The following is a 6522-nucleotide window of genomic DNA, read 5'->3' as shown; positions in this document are numbered from 1 at the left end:
TAATTTATTTAAATGTAAGGTGAATTACATTTAAATATAAACAGACTAAATGCTCCAATCAAAACACATAGAATGAATGTATGGATACAAAACAAAACTTGTATATATGCTGCTTACCAAGAGATTCACTTCATATCTAAAGTCACACTCAGACTGAAAGTGAAGGGATGGAAAAGGTATTCCATGCAAATGGAAATGAAAAGAAATCCAGGATAGCAAAACATACATCAAATAAAACAGACTTTAAAATAAAGACTGAGAGGACTTTCAAGATGGCAGAAGGGTAAGATCACTGTCCTCCGCAGAAAATGTATAAAAAACATATCTGCATGTAGAGTAACTCCTACAGAACACTTCTGGATGCTAGCAGAAGACCCCAGACTTCCAAAAAGACAAGCTAACCTTCAGAGAATGAGGTAGGGCAAAAGATATAAGAAAAAAAAGAAACAGAGGATTTGGAATGGACCAGTGTCTTGGGAAGAGTTGTGAAGGAGGAAAAGTTCCCACATACTCAGAAACTCCCTCATAGGCGGGGACAGAGGAGCGCTTTGGAATTTCAGAGAGGAACACAGCAACAGGTGTTTGGATGGAAGCAAAACGGACAGAATTCACCACAGAAATTGTTGCCAACCCGCACTTCCCAGCTGCGTCGGTGTTTGCACGCCAGGTAAGTGGGGGCGGGGTGGTAAGTGGGGGCGGGGCGCTGAGGCTCAGGAGGTAAGTGGGGGCGGGGCGCTGAGGCTCAGGCTCCGAGGGTTGGAGCCCCGGCAGAAGGCTGGGATTGACTGTGTGCCATCCGAGAGTGGCAGTATGGCCCAGATGAGGGGGACAGGGAAAAGCCTGGGCCTGCCAGGAAGGCAGGTCATTGTCGCGGGAACCCTCTAACTCACAAGCTCGAAGGGCCCCGCCTTCACGCGTGCCATAGGCAGTACAAGCCTTGGCTGCGGACTGCGACCCCAGAGACTGATATGCTGCTGGCTACCCCCAAAGCCTGTGTGAGTACCAGAGACACGGGACAAAACAGCGACGCGGTCCCAACCCCAGAGGCAGCAGCTGCCACCAAGCCGTGAACAAGCACAGGCCCTGCCCACAACTCCCTGGGAGCCTGAGCAGCCTGGCTCTACCCAGGGACGCACAGTCTGGGGGCAGCCCCCCTGAGAGGGTGCACAAACCCCCTCGGACTGCAGCAACTGCCCACAGGCCTCCGCTGCAACAGGCAGTCCCCACACCCCCAGTTGTCGCTGCCGTACTGCCCCGTCGCTCCAGCCCGACTGAGCAAGCGAGTCCTAATAAACTGCTACTTTTGCCCCTTTTGTCTGGGCAGGGAACAGGCCTGGAGAGCAGTCTACAAACCAAGGGACGTCAAATCAAAGCTGAGCACCAGAGGCTGTGTGGCCAAAGAAGAGGAAGGGAATTTGCTCCTGCAGTCATAGGTGCACTGGTTAAATCCCCACAGTTTGCCTGAGACTGTGGACTGTGGTGGTAATTGTGGACTTTGGGAAAAAGGACAAGCTGGAGTAAGGCCGGATCCGAGCAGCCGCAGCAGGTCCAGAGACCTTCCCAGAAATATTGGCGGACTTTTGGCGTAGGCAGATTGGCTGGTGCCTGAGGACACAGCCAAGGACAACGGTGGACATTCTTCTTACTGCGACTCTCTTTCTCTCTATTTTTTTGGTCTTTTTTCACTTTCATATTGTCCTATTGTTCTTTTTCATTATTCCTTTAATTTTTATAACTTACTTTTTCTTTTTTAAAAGTTTTTATTTAAATACATTTATTTTATTTGGTTTTTTCCCTATTTTTACAGTACTCTTTAGTTATTTTGCATTTTTCCATGTTTTTAATTTTGTATTTTGCTACTCTAGTTTTTAGTATGAGTTTTCACTTATAGGTTTGTTTATTGGCTTGACTGTACTCTTCTTTTTTGGTTCCTGGTTTGTTTTTTTTTTCTTCTTTTTTCTCTCTTCATTTCTCTCTGTGACTGTGTGTTTCTTTGGGTGTTCTTGTCTGCTGAGTGTTGCTTTCACCATTTGTCTTGGGGTTTTATCTGTCCATTCTTTCTTGTTATTGATTCTATGTTTGTTTGACTTTCTTTTCTTCTTTTTATTTTTAAATTCTTTTTTCTCTATATATTTTTTCTGTCTTTCTTTCTCTTTCTCTTCTTTGTTGTGTGGCTTGAGAAGTCTTGGTGCTGCAGTAAGGGGTCAGGCCTGAAGCTCCAAGGTGGGAGACCCAAGTCCAGGATGGTGGACCACCAGAGAGCTCCTGACCCCATGACCCATTAATCAGTGAGAGCTCTCCCAAAGGCCGCCAACTCAACATTAAGACCAGGCCCCACCCAAGGTCAGCAAGCTACAGTGCCAGACGCCTCATGCTAAACCTTACAGCGAAGCAGTAACACAACACTGCCCACTAGCAGATAGGCTGCCCAAAGCCATACCAAGCCTACGGACACCCCAAAACACAGCACTGCCCTTCAGAGAGAGAAGGTCCAGGTCCACTCATGAGGACAGAGGCACCCAGTCCCCTCAGCCAGCAAGCGTCACAAGGCCCTGGTCCAACCCGTTCACAGGGAGGACTGTGAATTAGAGGACTACAGACCTGAAACGTGCAGGAAGGAGACTTCAAACAGTAAATCAAACAAAATGAAAAGACAGAGAAACATGCAACAGATGAAGCACATGTGTGGGTGCTAAGCTGCTTGACTTGTCTGACTCTGTGCAACCCTGGACTGTAGCCTGCCAGGCTTTTCTGTCCATGGAATTCTCCAGGCAAGAATACTAGAGTGGGTTGCTATGCCCTCCTTCTGGGGATATTCCTAATCCAGGGATTGAACCTGTGTCTCTTATATCCCTGTATTGGCAGGTGGGTTCTTTACCAGTATCACCACAAGGGAAGCCCAACAGATGAAGGAACATGGTGAAAACCTAAAATATCAAACAATGAAGAGGAAATAGGCAATTTATCTGAAAAAGATTTCACAGTAATGATAGTAAAGATGATCCAAAATCTTGGCATTAAAATGGAGGCCTAGATAAATAGAATGGAGGCACAGATTGAGAAGATATAAGAAATATTTAACAAGGACTTAGAAGAAATAAAGACTAGACAAACAGCAATGAGTAACACAATAACTGAGGTTAAAAATACACTAGAGGGAACCAACAGAAGAATAACTGGGAAGAAAAGGAAGCTGGAAGATAGAATGGTGGGAATAACTGAAGCAGAGCAGAATAAAGAATGAAAATAAATGAGGATAGTCTTGGAGACATCTAGGACAACATTAAATGTCAAAATTATATGGGTCCCAGAAGAAGAAGAGAAAAAGAAAGGGCATGAAAAAGTATTTGAGGAAATTATAGTTGAAAACTTCCCTAACATGGAAAAGGAAATAGCCATCCATGTACAGGAAGCCCAGAGAATCCCACACAGGATAAACCCAAAGAGAAACACACCAAGAACATATTAGTCAAACTAATGAAAAATAATAAAAAGAAAAATATTGAAAACATCAAGGGAAAAGCAACAAATAACATATAAGGGGATCCCCATAAGGCCCACAGGTGATCTTTCCACAGAAATTCTGCAGTCTAGAAGGGACTGGCAGGATATACTTAAAGTGATGAAAGGAAAAAACCTACAACCAAGCTTACTCTACCCAGCAAGGATCTCATTCAGATTCAGTGGAGAAATCAAAAGCTTTACAGATAGGTAAAAGTTTAGAGAATTCAATACAACCAAACCAACTTTACAACAAATGCTAAAGGTACTTCTCTAGACAGGAAACACAAGAGAAAGAAAAGACCTATAAAAACAAACCCCAAGCAATAAAGTAAATGGTAATAAGATCATTCATATCAATAATTACCTTACATATAATGGATTAAATGCTCCAATCAGAAGACACAGACTGGCTAAATGGATACAAAAACAAAACCCCTAAATATGCTGTCTACAAGAGACCCACTTTGAACCTAGGGACACATATAGACTGAAAGTGAGGGCCTGGAAAAAATATTCCATGCAAATGGAAATAAAAAAAAAAGCAGGAATAGCAATACTCTTCAGATAAAATAGACTTTAAAATAGAGACTGTTACAATAGACAATGATAAATTTTACAACATGGGGAATATAGCCAATACATTATAATAAGTAGAAATGGACTATAACTTTTAAAATTGTGAATCACAATGTTGTACACCTGAAATTTCTGTAATAATGTATATCAACTATATCTCAAGAAAAAATATACAAAGGACTGTGCATTCAAGCACCATATCATTTTTACCTATTGAGTCAGCAAAGATTATGGAAGGAAATAATAATTCATGATTGAGGGTTCAGGGAAATGCCACTCCCACAAACTGTTGATGACAATATAAACTGATACTCCCTTTTTAAAAAATTTACTTATTTTTAATTGAAGGATAATTGCTTTACTGATACTTCCTTTTGAAAGTTAATTTAGCAATATGTTTTCAAAACCTTAGTTTTACAGCCATTTAGCAAGAAAGTTCACATCAAATTTTTAAAATATTAAAATGAGTATTAAGTTAAAAATATTAAGAATGTTTACCTAGATTTTCTACAAGATTTTTCATGCAACCTAGTAATTGGTCAAAGTCTAATGCTGACCAATAGAGCACCAGATATATAAGTTGTTTATTGATACAGTGGACTACATTTTAGTCATTAAAAATAATGTTTTAGATGGATAGTTATGGGAAGATCTTCACTCTATATTTTTAAGTTTAAAAAGTGAATTATAACACGGTATGATTACCATGACTCCATTTTTGTAAACTAATATACGTGAAGACCTAAAACATAGGTATATATATATCACCAGTTGTTTCTAAGTAGTGGGCTGACTGTGACTTCCATGACTATGATTTTTAAGGTTGCCTTCTCATGTAAATTTAAAAAATTTACTATTTTTGTCACGAGTGCAGTGGAGTTGCCACTTACATACACTAACAGGAACGTAACATAATACATTCGAGGCTGACAGTTGGCAATGTGTTTTACAATGATTAAATTGTGTGTATGTTTTGGCCTAGTCATTCTAATTCTTGGAATTTATTCTAAGAATTAGTCATAGCTATGTATAAAGATTTATATGAAAATTTTTCATTGGATTTTATTTATAGTGTCAGAAAATTGGAAATAGCTTGAAAATTGAACATAAAAGGATTGGTTAAATATGTTATGGCACAGGAATCTGAAAAAGCTGGCATAGATGATCTTACATACAAAGCAGAAATAGAGACACAGACATTGAGAACAAATGTATGGATACCAAGGGGTAAGGTGGGGATGGGCGTTAGGAGACTGGGATTGACATGTATATACTACTGATAATGTGTATAAACTAGGTAACTAATGAGAACCATTAGTATAGCAAAGGCCCTCTACTCGGTGCTCTGTGGTGACTTAGATGGGAAGGAAATCCAAAAAAGAGGGGACATATGGTAACATACATGTTTCGATGCTATTCTTTCAAATCATCCCACCCTCGCCTTCTCCGACAGAGTCCAAAAGTCTGTTCTTTACACCTGTGTCTCTTTTGCTGTCTCACATATAGAGTCATCATTACCATCTTTCTAAATTCCATATATATGTGTTAATATACTGTATTGGTATTTTTCTTTCTGAATTACTTCACTCTGTATAATAGGCTCCAGTTTCATCCACGTCATTAGAACTGATTCAAATGCGTTCTTTTAAATAGCTGAGTAATGTTCGATTGTGTATATGTACCACAGCTTTCTTATCCATTTGTCTGCTGATGGGCATCTAGGTTGCTTCCATGTCCTAGCTATTGTAAAACAGTGCTGCGATGAACATTGGGGTACATGTGTCTCTTTCAATTCTGGTTTCCTCAGTGTGTGTACCCAGCAATAGGATTGCTGGGTCATATGGCAGACATAGATGTAAAGAACAGACTTTTGGACTCTGTGGGAGAAGGTGGGGCAGGGGGGTGATTTGAGAGAATAGTGTTGAAATATGTATATTATCATATGTGAAATAGATCACCAGTCCAGGTTCGATGCATGAGACAGGGTGCTCAGGGCTGGTGCACTGGGATGACCCAGAGGGATGGGATGGGGAGGGAGGTGGGAGGGGGGTTCAGGATGGGAAACACATGTACACCCATGGCTGATTCTTGTGAATGTATGGCAAAAACCACTACAATATTGTAAAGAAAGTAATTAGCCTCTAATTAAAAGAAATAAATTAATTAAAAATATATATATTAGAAAAAGAAAAATTTAAGAAAGAAAGAGGGGCTATACGTATCTGCATAGCTGATTCACTTTGCTGTACAGTAGAAATTAACACATTATTGTAAAGCAACTATATTCTAATAAAAGTTTTTTAAAATATTATCGCACAGAAATTGGTTACATATATTGTGGCCATTATAAACTGCATTGTATGTTCATTGCAGCACTATTTACAATAGCTAGGCCATAGAAACAACCTAGATGTCCATCAGCAGATAAGGAAGTTGTGGTAC

Source organism: Odocoileus virginianus, chromosome 10 (assembly GCF_023699985.2).
Source record: "Odocoileus virginianus isolate 20LAN1187 ecotype Illinois chromosome 10, Ovbor_1.2, whole genome shotgun sequence".
In the NCBI taxonomy this organism is placed as follows: domain Eukaryota; kingdom Metazoa; phylum Chordata; class Mammalia; order Artiodactyla; family Cervidae; genus Odocoileus; species Odocoileus virginianus.
The sequence above is the reverse complement of the archived record's forward strand: the minus strand, read 5'-3'. Positions refer to the sequence as shown.